Source organism: Bombyx mandarina, chromosome 13 (genome assembly GCF_030267445.1).
Source record: "Bombyx mandarina strain Sakado chromosome 13, ASM3026744v2".
NCBI lineage: Eukaryota > Metazoa > Arthropoda > Insecta > Lepidoptera > Bombycidae > Bombyx > Bombyx mandarina.
Window position 1 is genome coordinate 7,893,524 of NC_143220.1, and position 8,437 is coordinate 7,901,960.

The 8,437-nt window shown below is 38.1% G+C and overlaps 2 long non-coding RNA genes across 3 annotated transcripts; one reads left to right on the forward strand and one right to left on the reverse strand.

The window, feature by feature from the left end:
- The first annotated feature begins 2,523 nt into the window (after positions 1 to 2,523).
- Positions 2,524 to 3,910, forward strand: LOC149501621 (uncharacterized). Of its 2 annotated transcripts, XR_016324082.1 has the most exons (3): positions 2,728 to 3,072; positions 3,156 to 3,403; positions 3,508 to 3,910. It is a non-coding gene; the product is annotated as an uncharacterized LOC149501621 (long non-coding RNA). The 2 variants fall into 2 exon arrangements; XR_016324081.1 differs by having other exon boundaries at positions 2,524 to 3,403.
- Positions 3,908 to 5,505, reverse strand: LOC149501622 (uncharacterized). The gene is made up of 3 exons (XR_016324083.1): positions 4,939 to 5,505; positions 4,545 to 4,696; positions 3,908 to 4,185 (listed from the first exon to the last, which is right to left on the reverse strand). It is a non-coding gene; the product is annotated as an uncharacterized LOC149501622 (long non-coding RNA).
- Positions 5,506 to 8,437: the final 2,932 nt, after the last annotated feature.

Genomic DNA, 8,437 nt, shown 5'->3' on the forward strand with positions numbered 1-8,437 from the left:
CAATTGAGTTCCACGGTGTAGGAATAGCATCGTGTAATAAAAATCAAACTCGCGAAATTATAATTTGCGTAATTACTGGTGGTAGGACGTCCTGTTAATCCGTACCTGTAGGAACCACCACCCTGCCTATTTCTGCCTTGAAGTAGTAATGCGTTTCGGTTTGAAGGGTGGGGCAGCCGTTGTAACTATACTGAGACCTTAGAACTTATCTCTCAAGGTGGATGGCGGCATTTACGTTGTAGATGTCTATGGAACCCGGTAACCACTTAACACAAACTCGCCACCCAACTAAGCTATAAAAAAATTACAATTGTTGTCGGTTCTGAACTTGGTCTTCAAGATCTGCAAAATCATCCAAAAATGAGTAATAATTTAACACAAATTATCAATCCTTATAATGCACATAAATACTTCATAGAAACAAATACGCAAAGATCTTTCTCCATAACTCTTAATATCGGCATTGATATATTGCATGATTAGAAACCATTGAGTTCAGTTGAGTGAGCGACTGGTGATATATTATTACACCAACAGAAACTTAGAAGATGGAAGAAATAGATTACGAATAAAAATATCGGAAAGTCGCTTTATCAGCAAACTTTAGCTTTCACAAAACCTGCATATTTTATGAAACATGAGCTTTCCAAAAACCGAGCTTAGAGTATCTAAAAGTTAGATAAAGTTAAACTTTTTAGTCGTAAAATGTGACCGGGCTTTATTAAGCTTTTGGTGCACGATAGAATTTATCAAGGGCTAACACTCGTTTAGATATGAAACCGGTCACTTTGTGGTAGAGTGTATGCGCCGTACCAATGTCTCATAAAGTGACTTTGTTGTCATAAAGGATTTTAGATCAAAATATCTGGAATCTGAAAGCACGGTTTGTTTTTCATTTTACAGTGTACGTCGTTTGAAATCCTTCGCAGTTTTTGGTGGCCTCGGACACTAAAACGAAAGGGACCCTTAAAAATATGCAAAAGAAAACCAAAAAGAACGAAGATAACATTAAAGACGAAATAAGGACCTTATCTGTCCTCCGAGCGTTAAGCTAATTTACAAGAAGGAATCTTGTCTCGGCGCACGTCCAGCCATCGCGAGCTGTCGACGCTCCGACGTGACCTCACAACTTGAGCTAAACAACGGATTCACTCGTTATAACTGGAGTTACACCGGAGATAGGCACAATTATCTTTTGTCACGTACTCGGTGACGCTATTACGGGGGTGACGCGTACAAAAAATGGCACGACGAAATGTTGTTACAGTTTTGGAGTTCCATGGAGTTTTGTGACCGTAAGGGATCCTTGCTTCGGATTAACGTGGACTCGCGAGGGGCGAATTTCACTCTATTTACTAACTTAATGATGTAATGGTGTGAAGAAAGGATTCTCGGCTCACATACGAAATGGACAGTAAAACCCTTGAATCTTGCATCAGACGTCACAAACTAGTGGTAGGACGACTGACGCTCCCGCGTATACCTGTCATAAAGCGATTATACGTTTGTACCGAACACGATGTCGAACGTATAATTCGACAGTTCATCTAACCGTACACACAAGGGTAGAGGAACTTAACACACTTAACAAGCCTGTCTCCTTGAACGCTATAAAAGGAGGCATTTGACAGCATAAGTCGAGTTAAACGAATCCTGGTTTGATTGAGTAATGTTTCAGTCCTCCGCACCCCAGTGGCTTAGAAAACGCTTATTTAGCCGAATAAATTTTAGTGTTTTGTACTTCGCACGAAAATAGAACTTTTAGGAGCAACACGGGTCGATGGCGCAGCCCTCACGCGATCACCGCCTCGCTCGACTCTCGGCTGTGTGTGTGTGTGTGTGTGTGCTGCGAACAAGACTTATGGTTGGTTTCTGTAAAACTGACAGATTATTTCTCTTAAGCGATATTTTATAGTTTTAAAATTATTATTTAAAATGTGAAGTCGTCATGGCCTGAGGGATAAGACGCACGGTGCATTCGTATCGAGCGATGCGACTGTGCCAGTGTCAGAATCTCGCAGGCGGGTACGATTATTTCAAATGAATTACGCACACTTACACGTTATTTCACTTGAATTACGTACGTACGTTCATGAATGGCTTCAACAAAGAAGGAATCCTGTAATCAATATCAAACCCCAAAAATATATACCAATAAAATTTGTTTACTTAATTATTTAATTAATTGTGGTAGGGCGTCTTGTGGGCCCGTACGGATATGTTACCATCGCGCTGCCTGTTTCGACAGTGAAGCAGTAATGTAGCAGTAATGCGTTTCGGTTTGAAGGGTGGTGAAGCCGTTATATTATTGCCTTTGTAAAAATTGCCTATACTGTAAAAACTGTGACTTAAAACTCAATTCTCAAGATGGGTAGCGAAATTTACGTAGTTAATGTCTATAGGCTCGGGTGACTACTTAACAACAGATAGGCCGGGAGCTTGTTTACCCATCGAAGCAAAATAAGAACACTTCTACAAAGATCAGTAACGTTGCATAGCAGCTTGATGTAGTGACGTTGATGTTCACTAACGGCCGTTTTCAATAACGTATCTGAGTTTTCGGATAGATAGCTATCTCCGAATATCAGCAAGAGCGTATCTATCCTTAGTTTGCGTTTCACAATCACGGATAAGTGCTATCTCTCTTTAACCAACAGTAGATAGCTTCTTCCCTCTGATTTATCTGAGCCTCTTGATACGTTTCGTTCTACTACAAATACGAAACAACATCAAGATCAAGACTTATTTTATTTTATTCTAAATTATAACTATAATTTAACCAGCATATTGTAGACTATCATAAACACATTTGTTTATAACAAAAAGTAATAAAAACATATGTAGATTTTTTTAAATTGGACGTATTGCTATTTTTATCCTAGTCGAAATTATGAAACGAAACGTTTTGACAGTCCGTTTGCCAATAAGCAGTGATCAGTTTCTTTTGTTTGTTTTTCTATTGTTTACCTACTATATTAGATGATGACTTACCTCCAAAACGCTTTAAAACTTTCGTTTATAATTCTAAGTGTGTTTATAATTAAAGAGTTACAGTGAAATAAAATGAATTCTGTAAGTATCTATGAACTACATTGATAATAATAATTTTACTTTGAAAACTTTGAGTTCAAGTTTAGAAAATATATCTTTTTCAGTCAAGAAAGGCAGCACCCATGACAAAAGATGAGACGATGATTCTAGCAGAACTTGTGGCGGCGAAAAAACATTTCAATAATAAGGCAACAAATGCCACAAACAATAAATTGAAGGAGCAGGCTTGGCAAACCCTTGTAAATGATTTTAATTCGTCGATTCGTCGTTTCCCACGAACTCCATCGCAGCTTCGACTAAAATGGGAAAACTTAAAGAACGCTACGGCAACATAAGAAACAACCTTAGTAAGGTTAGTATAATTAGTTGATTGTTTGTCTCTAATAACACATTGATAAACATGATTTTTTCTTCAGGTTGCCGTAGTATTTGAAATAATTATGCTCTTTGTTACAGGCTGGAGGTGGTAAGGATTGCAGATGAAATTTTGGATAAAGCATGCACATTGTTGTAGGTCACATATAATATTTTTAACACTTTTACAGCCAAGCGGAAACAAGATGGAAGAAAAGAAATGCAAGGCTAGCATAGGGACAATGCATTAGCAGAATATCTAATAGCAAAAAAGAGACTTGACTTGGAAAATAAAGAAAAGGGTAGCAAAAGTTAAGTTAGATTTAGATAATTTAAAAAATTAAAAATTACTTAAAAGGAATATTAAATTTCATAAATTAAGTAGGCAATAATAATTTTATGTTAGATAGTTTTTTAAGTATATGTACAAATTCTAAATTAAATATCTTGCATGTACTAACTACCATGTAATTATCATTTTGGAAAATAAAAAATAGTCAAATTATCTTTGAAGTTTATTTTATAAATTATCTTTGGAAGCAATCATTTATAAGTACATAGTTGTATTTCAGATGTAAGTTTTGAAAAATTGTTATGAACAATTATATTATTTTCCTGTAATGTATCTGCGACTGAAATTTCTGATTCTAATTCTTCTAAATTCATACTTCTGACGATATTATGCAGCATGGCAGCTATAATAACAGCTTGCATATTTTCTAGTTTTAATCTACTTTTCAATGATATACAGGGAGTCTTCTTTTACAAACACCAATGCATCTGAAAATTATACATTATTCGCTTAAATTATTTTACAATATAGTATAACAAGCTCTTAACTAAAAAAAAAGATTACCTCTCTATAGTATTTCTTGTTTTAATATGTGATTCATTTTAAATCGTTCCGATTGAGTATGTGGGTTAATTAATCACGTTAAAAGATAGGGTTGTGGGGATAGCCTCTATCGGCAAGCAAATAGCAATTTCCAAGTCCACCTTGTTATCAATGTTCTCTTGATATGTAGATAATTTATTATAATAGTGTCATATTAAATTCATATAAACACCTAAATATATAATATAAATAAATAAAAATATAATAATAATAATATAAATAAGGTAATATAAATAAGAAATACCTTTTCAATCGGAATGGTTAATTATAGTTGTATCATGAGTAGACCCAGGCCATCAAGCAACAACATTTTGAAACATCAATGATGCATTGCACACAAATTACACATTCAAAATACTCTTTTTCTATTTCTAAATTCCTCTCCTATATTTGAATCTGTAACACAAATATAAAATGTAGAGGTATTAGTGTGTAATAAGAATGAAGGTAAATAGCCTACCAGGTTATTGTATTAGTATATGAATGTCATTTAGGGCACCATGGGAATCCAGCAGTATTATAGAATTCCTGTTGAGTGTGATTTTGTAACACAACAAAAAGTAGGTATAATTTTGCAATTGCTATAAACAAATATAAGTTGTAATAACGAGTACTTTTATGGTTAAAATTTATCTTACCTTTTTGACGTTACACTCAAATATGGTCTCATTAAATTAATCAATTCATTCACAACACCTTTGCTCAGAAATCTATAGTCAAATTCGTAATTATTGATCTTCGCCATGTAATTCAGACGATCTTTATTTTCCTAACCATATGATATCGGCCTCACTATCACTATCTGCATCACAATCCATTATCATTTGAAATAATTCCATATCACTATCATCACTGCTACAATATGCCAATATGAAGAGAAACAATTATTAAATTATAGCGATTTACTTTCGAAAGATAAACATGTAACCGGCCGATTTTGACAGATAAGCGAATGCCCATACTAGAGATAGCGCCGCCTACCGGAGAGTTACTTAAAACTCATATTGAAACGGAAGTAAGCACAATTTGTATGAGCGTTCTATCTTTAGCAGGCTATCCGTCCTCCCGACGATGGATAGATAAATCCGATAGGAACTGCTGCCCGTCGATAGGTTATTGGAACGTAAGTAAGGACAAAAATATAGATTTGTCTATCTTTAGTAACCGAAACTAGGGATAGATAGGTTATTGAAAACGGCCGTAAAATGATCTCGCAACAAAGAATCTAATCTAAGAACTAATTACATGCGAATTTTACATCTCTGAGGAATTATTCGAGATGATACCGGCATCTCGTTTTTACCACCGCATCGCCCGCCACCGGAGTAGAGTTCATCCATACTACCTGGAGCCATTGCGGTCATCCACAGTGCGTTTCCAGAGGTCTTTTTTGCCACGTACCATCCGGCTATGGAATGAGCTCCCCTCCAGGGTGTTTCCCGAGTGCTATGACATGTCCTTCTTCAAACGAGGCTTGTGGAGAGTATTAAGCAGTAGGCAGCGGCTTGGCTCTGCCCCTGGCATTGCTGAAGTCCATGGGCGACGGTAATCACTCACCATTAGGTGGGCCGTATGCTAGTCTGCCTACAAGGGCAATAAAAAAAAAGCAATATTTTCATAATTGAAACAAAATTTAAATCCACATACACCTACTTAACAGCCTGGCCACGGGACATTCGCCGATACGAATATTCGCGCGGTGCGAACGGCGAAGCGTCTAGCGACTAAAATAAGAGCATAGAAATGTACCTAACAAGCCACGCGCACGGGCGACCGGCGAAGCGACCGGCGAAATGTACCGAGCGAATCGCGCGATGCGGCGGGCGAGCAAAACAAATGCATGAATACGGACGGCGCGAGCCACGGAGTCGAGCGGTAGTCGCGGCGAATAGTACAGTGATTAAATGAGTTTAGTTGTTTTCGCCGCGAAAAATTAAAACCGAAATTTTTATATTTTTTATTTATTTTTTATTTTATATTTTTAAAGTCGTCGTGGCCTAACGGACGTCCGGTGCAATCGTGTTGAGCGATGCACCGGTGTTCGAATATCAGGCGGGTACCAATTTTTGTAATGAAATACGTACTCAACAAATGTTCACGATTGATTTCCACGGTGAAGGAATAACATCGTGTAATAAAAATGAAATCCTCAAAATTATAATTTGCGTAATTACTGGTGGTAGGACCTCTTGTGAGTCCACACGGGTGGGTACTACCACCCTGCCTATTTCTGCCGTGAAGTAGTAATGCGTTTCGGTTTGAAGGGTGAGGCAGCCATTATAACTATACTTGAGACCTTAGAACTTATATCTCAAGGTGGGTGGCGCATTTACGTTGTGGATGTCTATGGGCCAGTAACCACTTAACACAAGGTGGGCTGTGAGCTCGTCCACCCATCTAAGCAATAAAAAAAATAATAGCTGAAATACTAACTAGACCAGCTATTTGGAAGTCTAGCCACCCAAAGTATTTCTCGTACTTCTTGTGGAATTCTCCATCTATAGGTACACTCCGATTCTTATTCAAATCATGTACTTCACAATCTTTTCCAAATAATAGGTCCTGAACCAAAAAACTATTAATTTGTAAGCAATATCGAGATAATTTCGATATAGACATTTCGCTGTCGGACTTCCTTACTAGTCGCGGCGGCGAACGTGAGTACCCGTGGCCTGCAAACGGTGCTGCGCGAATGGTCGCCTCGTCCACCGCTTCGCTGTTCGCACCGCCGATCCCCGTGGCCAGGCCGTAAGTGCGTACGTTAATACGTTTGAGGATTATTAATGTGTATTTAGTCCTGAAGATGACTAAATCTGATTATAACAACAGGAATAGGACCAGAAGACGCACTTGGTTCGTCTTCATATCTATTAGAGACTAGCTGTACCCGTCCGCTTTGCTGGGCATTTAAAATTAACATTATTATGTCTCACCCCCACAAAGATTCTCATCGTTAACGTCCCCGCAACTGGTGGACGGAGTCCAACACTCATATAAATATTAGCCTATCCATTAAGTACATGTATTTTCTACATGGATACCAAGTTTAAGTCAATCGGATGTGTGGTTCAGTAGTTGTAACGGAACATCCGTAAAAACCGCTGTAGATTTATATATTAGTATAGATTATTTTGTTTATCGCACCATTCTATTTTCGATTGATCGAGTAGGATATTATGATATCTAAACATTTCACTTCCCGCTTATATAATTAGTCGCTAGAGCTGCTTTCAAAATGGATTAAATAAATGTTTGAGTGTGAACATCGTGGGCTTAGTTTATATTAGCGCGTGTTTACTAATCTATGGCGTTAATTACTTTGCCAAGATTATCGGGAACAGTTCGGTTAATGGTTGTGTGTTCGGGAAGTTTGTGTTTATAATGTAATAATAGTGATTCTGTGTTTAATAGATTTTAGTTGGGAAAAAGTTTTTGGATACTTTTAAAATTGTAGGATGTAGTCGGCTTCCTACATTTATATGTAGTACTAGCTGTACCCGTCCGCTTCACCGCTCACCCCCACAAAAATATTCTCATCATTAACGCCCCCGTAACTAGTGTAGGGAGTCCAACACGTATTAGCCTATCCATTAAGTACATGTATTTTCTACATAGATACCAAGTTTCAAGTCAATCGGATGCATGATTCAGTAGTTATAATGGAACATCCGTAAAAACCACTGTAGATTTATATATTAGTATAGATGTACTTCCTGTACGAATAAGTTTTTGAAATGCAAGTACAGTAGCTGCACGCCGCGCCGCGCCGCGCCGCGCCGCGCCGCGCCGCGCCGAGGTCGGCTCGGATATAACAAGTTCGCCTATATTCTAGTGTAACTAAAATGTTGACCGAGTGTTTCAAGCGATTGTTTGATGGTTCCTTTTTTTTTTTTTTTTTTTCCTACCTATGCTGATAGCCTTGAGAGGCTATTTCAGCTTCACCCTAACGTTTGTAGGTGAGCTCGCGGGGCTCAACCGGAGAGTTGCTAACACTGACCCTAGCAAGAGCAGTGCTTCGCAGAATCTACCACCGGATCGGAAACGCGACCCACTGAGAAGATCCGGCGAGAAACTCAGTGGGCTGTGTCTATGGGTTAGTTCGCTCGTCGAGCCCTTCGTCGCAAGCGACGGGTTCGA